This window comes from Cynocephalus volans, chromosome 18 (genome assembly GCF_027409185.1).
Source record: "Cynocephalus volans isolate mCynVol1 chromosome 18, mCynVol1.pri, whole genome shotgun sequence".
NCBI lineage: Eukaryota > Metazoa > Chordata > Mammalia > Dermoptera > Cynocephalidae > Cynocephalus > Cynocephalus volans.
This window is the reverse complement of record NC_084477.1, coordinates 14,159,788-14,171,170: the sequence shown is the minus strand read 5'-3', so window position 1 is coordinate 14,171,170 and position 11,383 is coordinate 14,159,788. Positions and strand designations below refer to the sequence as shown.

The 11,383-nt window shown below is 41.0% G+C and overlaps 1 protein-coding gene and 1 non-coding gene across 3 annotated transcripts in view; one reads left to right on the top strand and one right to left on the bottom strand.

The window, feature by feature from the left end:
* Positions 1-403: 403 nt before the first annotated feature.
* Positions 404-11,383, top strand: part of TBCE (tubulin folding cofactor E) — a 74,333-nt gene continuing 63,353 nt past the window's right edge. For both annotated transcript variants that reach the window (XR_010022304.1, XM_063082681.1), the window contains exon 1: positions 404-470. The gene's annotated coding sequence lies outside the window, so the exon portion shown is untranslated. The remainder of the gene's footprint in view (positions 471-11,383) is intronic.
* On the bottom strand, positions 4,121-4,227 carry LOC134366538 (U6 spliceosomal RNA). Its single transcript, XR_010022335.1, has one exon. It is a non-coding gene; the product is annotated as a U6 spliceosomal RNA (small nuclear RNA).

Sequence of the window (11,383 nt, the reverse complement as noted above, 5' to 3'; positions counted from 1 at the left end):
CACCACTCGTGCCCAAGATGGCAGCGTGCCCACGACCACAAATTGCGATCATCCCCCGTGTCCCCTCTGCATTTTCTTTCATGCTGCCTTAGTTTAAGTAGTTTTCCCCAGTTTTGGAGGCACCAACCCTGTGCATTCTTATTCTGTGTCCACCACCTACTCTAAACGTGGTAGACTCTCCATCAACATGGAACTTCATCTCACCCAGGACTGTCACTCGCTGCCGTGACATCAACTAGGCCGGAACCCGCGCGTTCACGGGGTCGCTGGGTCATCTCCGCCCCGGGGAGTCTCTGGGGCAGCGCGGGGCGGGGCTCGGGCTCGGGTGGGCGGGCCAGCGGCCGTCGCTCATCCCCGCGGAGGCGGGACTTCCTGTACTCGCACAATACTTCCGGCAGGAGCCGGAAGCCTCGCAGGGGACGGCGCGCGCGAGGGGCCGCACGGAGACCAGTCAGGCCGGCCGCGGGCAGGTGAGCGGCGGAGGGTGTGGAGCGCGGAGGGGGCCCGGTGCGTCCCCCCGCAGCGCTCTCGGTCTTCTCTTCCTTTCCAAGACGCCTCCCAGGTTGCCAGAGCCGGGCGCTGCCTGCGCCCTGCGGCTCCGAGCCCGCCCAGCCCCGCCGGCCGGAGCGGGTGCGGATGCGGCGGGGGCCGGGCCGGGCCTGCAGGAATCGGCCCCAGGACAGGCCCCGCGTGACCCCCCGGGCTCTGAGCTTCTCGCGGAGCGTTGGCGCGTCGCTGTGGAAGAGGGACATTGGGTACAGGTGACCTAGGACTTGCTGTCACCTCAGAGGACCAGCCCCGCCCTTCTGGATCCATTCGCGTTTGTGATGTGGGTGGAGAATATGCAAAATAAAAACGCTTGCAAGGGGCTCACGACCCCCTGGGGACTGTTCCGTCTCGTGCATAGATGCACCGGGAGCATGACATCCCTGTCCCCGAAGAAGCGGTGCTGTGGGAAGGCAGGGTGGACACACGTTAGAGACGGGGGAGGTCCCTTTGGTCTGACTTTACAGCCATGGCCACTGTCTTTGGATGTTTGCCTCAGAACTCTTTTCATCTTTTAATGTTTTTATCTTATTTTTGGCGGCTGGCCGGTCTGGGGATCCGAACCCTGGGCCTTGGTGTTATCAGCACCGCGCTCTAACCAAGGGAGCTCACAGCCAGCCTTTCGTGTTTTTAGTTTTAACTTCTCTATATGCTCATATATTATGTGCTGTTGTTAACACAGCGCTGGGGATTGATTTTTTTTTTTTTTTTTTTTTTCCAGATCCTAGCTGACAGTTTCTCCCTTTTGGCTGGCAGATTTATTATGTTTGCATTCATTGTCACTACTGAGACACTTGTTTGGGTCAAAACCTTTGAAGTCATCCTTGAGTCATCTTCACGTATAATCTATCATCAAATCCTATGGACTCCACCTTCAAATCTGTCCAGACTTCCTTCTCACCACCTTCACATGTCCGGGTTACGATTGTCTCTCATCTGGTTTACTGCAGCGACCACCGAACTAGTCTCAGCTTTTTCCTCCTTCAGTCTGTTCACATCACAGCATCTAGAGTGATCCTAAAAAAATAAATCAGGTCATCTCTTAACTCTCAAAAAATCCTTCAAAGACGACCCATTTCACTCAGGGTAAAAGCCAGGTCTTTAGAGTGGCCTCCAGTGTCCTATATGACCTGGTGCTGTTTCACCTCTGATCTCATCTCTTACTAGTGTCCTGATTGCTCTACTATATGGCCTCCTCAAGTACGTCCAACCCAGGATATTTGCACTTGCTTTGCTGTTCCTGTGCCTGGAATGGTGTTCCCCATATGTCCACATGGCTCAATCCCTTACCTCCCTCCTATTTTTTTAAATGTTGCCTTCTCAGTAAGTCCTTGCCTGACAAGCCGTCTTGTCATGTCCTTCTTAACATATTCATCGCATTCGTTGTCCTTGAGTTTATCATAATGTGACTTGCCATGTGATTTACTCATTTGTTTGGTTTATTGTGTTTCCTCCCACTGGGATAGAAACTTCATGAAGACAGGTATTTTTCTATTTTGTTTGCTGTATCCCTAGTGCCTAAGACTATATCTGGCTTTTAGTAGGCACTCCATAATCTATATATGTATATGTGTGTGTGTGTGTGTGTGTGTGTGTGTGTGTGTGTATGTATATATATATATATATATATATTTTTTTTTTTTTCTTTTGGCAGCTGGTCTGTACTGGAATCCGAACCCTTGACCTTGGTGTTATAATGCTGTGCTCTAACCAACTGGGCTCACTGGCCAGCCCAACATAATTGTTGAGTAAATGACTTTGGGCTTTTTCTACTATCTTACACTTTGTACATCTCCCCCTCATCCTTCCCCTTTTTCATATTGAGTGTTTGGTATTTTGTTTTGTTTTCTCTTTTTGCATTTTCCTTTCCACTTGTTTGGAGGATGTATTCCTCTATATACTCTATTTCTGTTCTTATAGTGGTTAACTTAATTTTAATTAATTTTACTGTGCATACTTTATTAAATCTAATTAGAAACTTAACCCTACAGAAGAATATTATTCTTACCTTTTAGCTACTGATTTTAAACAGGGCTCCTGTATCATCTCAGTGCTTAATTATTTTTATACGATGTAATTTTCAACAATAAAACTAGTAATTTTTACTGTTCTCTGGTTTTGATGTTTTCTTTTTGGTTTAAGTCAATTTATCATACATTTCGGTAGAACATTTATTGTGTACTTAGCACTTCAAAGTTTGTAAAAGAAGTATAAGACACTTTCCCTAAGCATTTTGCTGGTAATGTGTGCAGGAGGGACAATTAGAAAACAATATGACAGACATATTATTAAGTGTGAAATGAATATTATCCAGAAAGTAGGTAGGGACTATCAGAAAGGGGAAACATCACTGTTTGCCAGTTACCAGGAGTAGCTGGAATGACTCTGTGGGGGAGTGGTTTTGGAATATTTGGTAGTATTTGAAAGTGTGTAGAGACAAGGCACAAATTCATTGATTCATTAGTTACTCTTTAGTTCTCTTTCATACAGTTTTGTCATAAAAACTGTGGGTTTGGTGTAGATTTAGGTCATTGATATTTCACAGAGAAGACATGCCTGCAGCCTCTTCTGAAATGCCTAAAGCTTTTTGGAGGATCTACTTAAAACGATGTGAGATCATTTAGTCTGGAGGGTAAAGAAGTACTATGAGTGTGTGGTAGTACAACCTGGACACAGGCTTTGATGTTAGGCACGCAGTGTCTGGAAGGGCAGCAGTACATTTGCTAAGTGAAATAAACCTGTCACTAAAAGACAAACACTGTATGAAGTATTCAAACTCATAGAAACAAAAAAGTAGGGGCTGCAGGGAGGGGGAAATGCGGAGTTGTTTATGGGTTTTGCAAGATGAAAAAGATGTGGAGATTGGTTGCAAACAATGTGAATTGTACACTTAAAAATGGTTAAGATGATAAGTTTTATTGTGTATTTTACCACAATTAAGAATTGAAAATAAAAAGAAAGACAGCAGACAGGTTTGTTTAAAAATGAGCTACATACTTGGAAATTGTCATTTTATGGGTGGTAATTAAAAAGCAAATGACCTTTTTCTCTTAAGTTTTTAAAGTTATTCCACATTCTTCATCTAGTCTCCTAACGTGAGCCTCCAATCAGTGAAACTCTCTTACGTTTCCCTACCTGGAAGGCTTGTGCTCTGACTCTGCTTATTTATAAATTGCCCTTGTCTAAGAGTTAACCTCGGTGTGGTTTCCACATGGAACCTTCCGTCACTCTTAACCCACACAATTCTGTATCACTGGACTTGATTCTTTTGGGGTTTTTTTTTTTTTTGGTGGCTGGCTAGTACAGTGATCTGAACTGAAATTGATTCTTGCAGTCCTAATTTTAGGTCTTAATTGTTCAGTGATAATTTCTAATTCTCTCTCCCAATTAGACTGTAAATTACCTGGAAGAGCACGTCTTCTATTTTCTTATATTCTTCACTGTGACAGAAAGATTAAGATGTGTAACTAACACAGCTTGTTAGTGCCTGAGCCGGGATTGCTACCTAGAGCTCCTAAATCTCAGTTAAGTGTGTTTCCCATTGGTGTTGATTTTTCTTTCTTTCTTTCTTTTTTTAAATGTGGAATGCTTCACAAATTTGCATGCCATCCTTGCTGAGGGACCATGCTAGTCTTTTCTGTATCATTCTGATTTTAGTATATGTGCTGCCAAATCGAGCACTGATTTTTCTGTTTGATAGGTTTCATGAATGCTGTCTGTGCAAAGAGTACTTTGGAAATCATACCAATCATTTTGGTACAATTTTGAACAAACATCAGGGAACTGCTTTGGAAAATAAATTTAGAAATATGATAGATCTATATTGAGAAATCTTTTTCTATTACTAATTTACAAAAATGCCCGTGTTTTTAACTTTTCTCTTGGCATCAGATATCTTTTTGGATCTCTTAGTAGCCAAAGAAGGTAGGAAATGCAGTAATGACGTTGGAATCCATACCTCCTGGGAACAGTAGTAGGCGTATTGTGATTAAACTTTCCCATGTCAGCTACCGGTATTCTGAACTTGTAACATATTTCCTTGGGTTTATGGAATATTTTTTCCTCATCTAAATATAGAATCTAATTTAAATGTAGAATCTGTTCTCACAACATCCCTATGAAATAGATGCTAATATTATCTACAAGTTACAAGCAAGGAAACTAAGATAAAAAGAGGTTAAATTATCCAGTGTCTCATAGCTAGCAGGTAGTGGGAAAGGAGGATTTCTACCCAGTAGACTGGCTGCACATAATATCCATATAACATTAAATAGGGAGAAATATGAGAGTACTTCAATAAGTTTATAGAAAAATGGAATTAAAAAATAATATGAGCTGATAACACCAAGGTCCAGGATTCAATCTCTGTACCAGCCAGCAAAAAAAAAAAAAAAAAAAAAAAATATATATATATATATATATATTATTAATCTTTCCATGAATTTTTTTTTTTTTTTTTTGGGCTGGCCAGTACAGTTATCAAACCCCAACCTTGGTTTTATTAGCATCACTATCTAACCAGCTGAGCTAACCGACCAGCTCTGCACTGTTTCTTTGAGCAGACTTCCTAGATGTGCCTGTGGGTTTCTGAGAAACACTTACTTGGACTGTCCATCTTTGTGCTCTCCCCAGTTCTGGGGAGAGCCATCTATGTTTTATTAAATCCATTGTCTGACTTCACCACTTAGATATAATCCATTCCATCTTTTATTCCTAATAGACATATTCCCTTTTATACTTTTGAGTATTATCTATTAATAAAATCTAAAAAAAAATTGTAAAGAAAAAAAGATTTCTGAAATAGAAAAAGAGACAGTGTCTAACAAATAACTTTCAAAGTCACTTGAGCAGACCTCTTAAGAAAAAGGGCCTGGGTTATCAAGGGTTCAGATCCCCATACAGGCCATCTGCCAAAAAATAAAAAATAGAAAAGTAATGTTAAGATCGAGTCTCAAAATCAACGTGTAAAAAAATGTGAAGATAGGAAAAGAAGATTTTTAGGATTGATTTAGATTAAGAAGTGTCCAAGAAAGTCTACTCCTTGGGTGTAGAAATATATTTCTTTTAACTTTTAATCCTGAACATTTAAAAACATATAGAAAAATGGAGAGAAAAGTATAATGCGTATGCATATACTCATTGCCCTTATTTAATAATTGTTAGTATTTTGCTACATTTGCTTCATGTTTTTTTCCATATTTAATGTAATATTAAGAGATGACAAAAAAATGGCACATTGATTCAATTTCTTAGCTTGTTTTCACGGAGAATGATTCTTCTTGACTTGCCAAAAAAAATCTGGTTAAAGGCATTTGGAGATAAAAAGAGGTAAGATAATATTTGGCCTTTTTTTTTTTTTTTTTTTTTTGTGCGGCTGGCTGGGCAGGGATCTAATCCCTTGACCTTGATTTTATCAGCACCACGCTCCAACCAAATGAGCTAACTAGCCAGCCCTTATTTGGCCATTTTGGCCATTATGAATTAGTCTTCATTCCGGGAAAAATTACATTCAGTAATTTATGAAAGAACTGGCAAATATGATTGCAAATTTTCCTGTCCAAAATCTTTGAAGAGTAATAAAAAAAGAAGTTATAACATCTAGGGAGGTGTTTTATGAACATTTAGAAAAGTGGTAATCCTAAGGAGCTAGGACAAGTTCACAGAATGAGTCTTGCTGAATTAACTTCATTTTCTGCCTGGATTGTGATTCCCTGACAAGCCGGGGAAATTTGTGGAGAACAGTGTTGTCATTTCCCCATCCTTTATCATTTTCCTCCTCCTCTTCTTCCACATTATTATTAATAGAAAAAGCTATTCACTTCGAAAATATTTATACAACTCAGGTGTATCTAAGGAAAAGTGGAAGTACCCCCACTTCCCTCAACCCGCTTCTCTTCTGTGTGATTGACAGAGTGTGTTCCCTGACCAACAATGTATTTTGACTTCAGTGAAGCATTTCACACAGTTTGTGATATTCTTGAATGTGAGCTGGATTATGGATGGGCTTGTAACTGACAAGTTTGACCTCCCACTGTTATGTATGCTTTCTGTCTTTGGTCAGTGTCTTTTGTCTCTGTTTTTACAAAAGTTGTACAGGACAAAGCTGGGAGAGATAGTTAATATGTTGGATTACTGGAAGTTTAATATATACAAATGGAAATCCTACATTTGTACACCATATTATAATGTATTAAGTCTTACTTTAAACACTAGTTATACAAACATAAAATAGAGAAGATCTGATTTAAAGCTCGTGATGGGAATACACAAGACTATAGAAACAAGTAGACTTTCTCCTGATGTGAAGTCAATAATTAACTTTTTTTTTTGATGGACAATTTGGCCATGACTTTCTTTTTTTTTTCTTTTCTTTTTTTTTTGGTGGTTGGCTTGTATGGGGATCTGAACCCATGACTTGGCTGTTAATAAGGCTGTGCTCTAGCCAACTGAGCTAACTGGCTAGCCCAGCTGTGACTTTCTAGAACCTTATATATATTTATTTACTTTGAATAATTGTCTCAAGAATTTTTCCCAATACTCCAAAGGACAATAATAATTTAAAAGTTAAAGCTGTTTTTAGCTGTTTTCTTGGGGAAAATAAACAAACCATATAAGATGAGAGAAATGATTTAGTAAATTGTGGTATCACAATTGAACACTGAAGTGATTGCTGCTTCTTTGGCTGTATAGGAAATTGTTTATAGAAAAGTGCTGATAAAAGAACTAAAATTATTTATCTCAGTTGTAATAAAATTCTGTTTATGTGTTAATGAAAATTGAAAGAGCACTTAAAACTAGTAAACACCTTTTTTAGGATAATGTAAGTATGGTGAAATTTAAACATTTAAATTTTATGACCAGAAAATGGTAGTTAATCAGAAATGTTGTTGGGGCCGAGCCCGTGGCGCACTCGGTAGAGTGCTGCGCTGGGAGCGCGGCGACGCTCCCCCCGCGGGTTCAGATCCTATATAGGAATGCCCGGTGCACTCACTGGCTGAGTGCCGGTCACGAAAAAACGACAAAAAAAAAAAAAAAAAAAAAATCAGAAATGTTGTTGGAGTTTATTTCATTGCAACCTTAGTAGTGAGCAACAGTATTTCTGTGAAAAAGGGGAAAAGTGAATGTAACTTCAGTCTGCACACCGTTGGGTGAGTGGTACGGCCCACAGGCCAGGTCACAAATGGATATGGTTATCAAAAAGATGACCAGTAAAGAGATCTTCACCCTTAATTTGGTGTTGTCGGCACCATGTTCTCCCAAGCGAGCCATGGACCATCCCTGTATAGGGATCCGAACCCGTGGCCTTGGTGTTACCAGCGCCACACTCTCCCAAGTGAGCCACGGGCCGGCCCTGGAATATGGATTTCAGTTCCAGGTCTTGTATTTTAAGGATGGAATCAGTAAATCAATAATGAGGGAGAACTTGGAATTCACAAGAGGATGGTTTAAGGAGTTAGAAATGTTTACCCTGGTGAAGGGGTTTTGGAGGTGAGGGACAGGAAGCGGGGAGAGCAGAAATGGTGACATAGTGGTGGCCTTCAAATATTTAAATGTCAGCTGGTAAAAAGAATAGATTGAGTCTCAATAGCTATAGAGGACTATAGAGAATCACTGAGGCAAAGTGGTAGATTTCATCTCTTTTTAAGAAAAATAGGGGCTGGCCGGTTAGCTCAGTTGGTTAGAGCACAGCCTTATAATACCAAGGTCACAGGTTCAGATCTCCTTACCAGCCGGCTGCCAAAAAACAGTGTATTTAAAAAGACCATCCCATTTTAACCAAGGCTTCCAGAGAGAACTAACCAAGGAAGGGCGACTTGCCACTCTCATTCAGGCAATTAGGAGAGGGTCCACTGCAGGCAATCAGAGTAAGTCTAACGAGGTGAGCAGCTGACTTCAGGACAGTTTGTGTGGACCCTAAAGTGGGGGTGTGGGTGGGGGGTGACCAAAGTGGTAGTGTTAGCAACAGGTAGCAGAGGTCCTGGGTGGGCCAGTAGCCGGCATCAAGTAGGTCTAACAGAAGGAGACGGGGACCTGTTGGGTGACTGGCCAGGGGAAGAGGGTAAAGGGCTTGGAACTAAGGCACAGGCATGAGACAGATCCAGTTTCTAGATCTTCACAGAAGATCACCGTGTCAAGAGACAAATTATTAGGAGGGTTAAGAGATTAGACAGGCTCATCCAAAATACTGATATGATGCGGAGGCAATTAATGACTGACCTTAGACGCCTTATACTTGGTGACCTCATTGGTCCTGTGGGCACAGCACACAGGTAGGAATGACAAAAATTGTTACTAGAGATCAGGTAGAATCGAGCATGTGGGGGACTTTATAATTCATAAACGACTTCCAAGTGTTAGAATACTAACGAGAAGGGCTTCCTAGTGTCTTCAGTCTCCAGCCTGCTGCCGTGCCCCTTGCTCTTCTCACCACGCTGTTCTCACTGTCAGCCTGATCTACAAGGTGGGGCCCATGGGCTGAGCCCTGGCCAGAGCTTCAGACTGACCATGGGGCCTTGTGAGTTTAGGTTTAGTTAGCTCCCGTGCAGTGTAGTTCATAGAACCAGGGTTCGTCCTGGTACGCTGATTTCCTGTAGACATGGCGTTGTGCCGTCATCCTGTTAGTCTCTCTCTGCAGGGACTAAGCTGCGCCTGAACACAGGCCTGTGAGTAAACTTTGCTTTCATCCAGACCCCTTGGCTGCTGACTGTGTCTGTGTCTGAGCTTACTAGAACATAGCTCCCCACGCCCGCTCCTACCAGCCTGTTGATCGTGCCATCATCTCATCCACACTGCTTTGACTTTTCCCACCACCTTTGGGCTCTGGGCTCATTTCTCTTTTGCTTCTCAGTGCTCCTGGGCAGTTTTAGATCTAGATCCTGGCCCCTTTCCAACTGTCCTGTCCTCCCATATTTAAACAGGAAATTAAGCTCCACTTTAAAACAGGATTCCTCTCACAAGAATTGTGAAAAGATTTTTTTTTTTTTTTTAACAAAAAACTAGAGGACCTGATTGAGAGGACCCAATACTGAAATTTGGTAAACTTAAAATCATGTAATCTGAGATAAAAATGCTCAGATTATTCTGTAATATGGAAACAGCAGGTCAAATGTGATACAAAGACAACTCTAATAACAGAGAAAATGTTGACCATTTCTTTTAAAAAGATAAAGATAGAGAAGAAGTAATACTAAAAGCCTCAGATAGCTGATACTAATCGAGTTCTGAGTATTCAGTAATGTCATTATAATCCAGGAAGGTATGATTAGCAATATGTTTTTCTTATTTTGTACAGATATTATACGGTAATATCGAAATAGGAGTTCTTTTTGTTCAATGGTCCTGTAACTTGTGGTCTTTTAAAAATCATCGTATTGCAACATTTCTAACTTTCTGTAGTGGAAACGGTTCCATTTAGACAAATATAAGGGTATGGATATAAACCACATTTGTGCTAGCAAAAGGAACATGAGATTTTTAAGCCCCAGTCTCACAGGAGCTCTCTGCAGTATATGATCCTGCTGCTCCATTATTCTTTCTTTAAGTCCTATCCCTTGGATTCCAAGACACCAGGAATGTGGATTTCTTTTTCCTTTCTGGCTTTTCCTCCTCTGACTCCTTCTTAGGGATTTCTTGCCTCGCCCTTAAATACTATACGTATTTCCCCAGCTGATCCTCTTTTCTTTCCACCTGATCCACTTTCAGTCTCATCTACTTTCATGGTTTCAGTTATAATCTGTGTGCTGGTGACTTCCAAGTACACATTTCCCATGCAAACACGTCTTTTGAGCTAGGGACCCATGTTCGTTGTGAAGTTCTGTAGGCACCTCAAGCTGTCTTCCCTCCTGAACCTGCACGTCCCCTTATATTACTCATTTCAGTGTCTGCACCACCAACCACCCAACACAAAAAATTGGGGGTCTTCCTAGTCTTTTCTTTTTTTTTTTTTTTAAAAAGATGGCCGGTAAGGGGATCTCAACCCTTGGCCTGGTGTTGTCAGCACCACGCTCAGCCAGTGAGCAAACCGGCCATCCCTATATAGGATCCGAACCCGTGGCCTTGGTGTTATCAGCACCGCACTCTACCGAGTGAGCCACGGGCCGGCCTTTCCTAGTCTTTTCTTTTATCATTTCTATCCAATTAATCACCGATTTCTGTTGATTCTAGCTCTTTTTTTTTTTTTTTTTTCAAAAGATGACCGGTAAGGGGATCTCAACCCTTGGCTTGGTGTTGTCAGCACCACGCTCAGCCAGTGAGCAAACCGGCCATCCCTATATAGGATCCGAACCCGTGGCCTTGGTGTTATCAGCACCGCACTCTACCGAGTGAGCCACGGGCCGGCCTTTCCTAGTCTTTTCTTTTATCATTTCTATCCAATTAATCACCGATTTCTGTTGATTCTAGCTCTTAACGTTATCTTGAATCCACACCTTCTCTCAGTTCTGACACTGGACCTAAGCTTCTGAAGCAGGAATCATACATGCATGGCTTACTGCTATTTGTGGTCATGCATCTTAACTAGCATGTAGAATGTGCTTAATATGTGTTGAATGAATGGATGAAGGACAATCCCTTGGTTTATGCTTTCACTGTTTTCACCTGGATTACAGCAATAGTTTCTTACTTCCTTTCAACGTATTGTCTACACTGCTGCTAGTGTGATATATCTAAAATATGACTTTTTAAAATCTGTAAATATTTTAGTATTTATTTCTAAAAGATAAAGGCTTTAAAAAATTACAGCCATAATACCATTATAGTTAAAATTTTAACAATTATTAATACCATCAAATATCCAGTGTTCAGATATTTGATTTTCTCATAATTCATTTAAAAAATT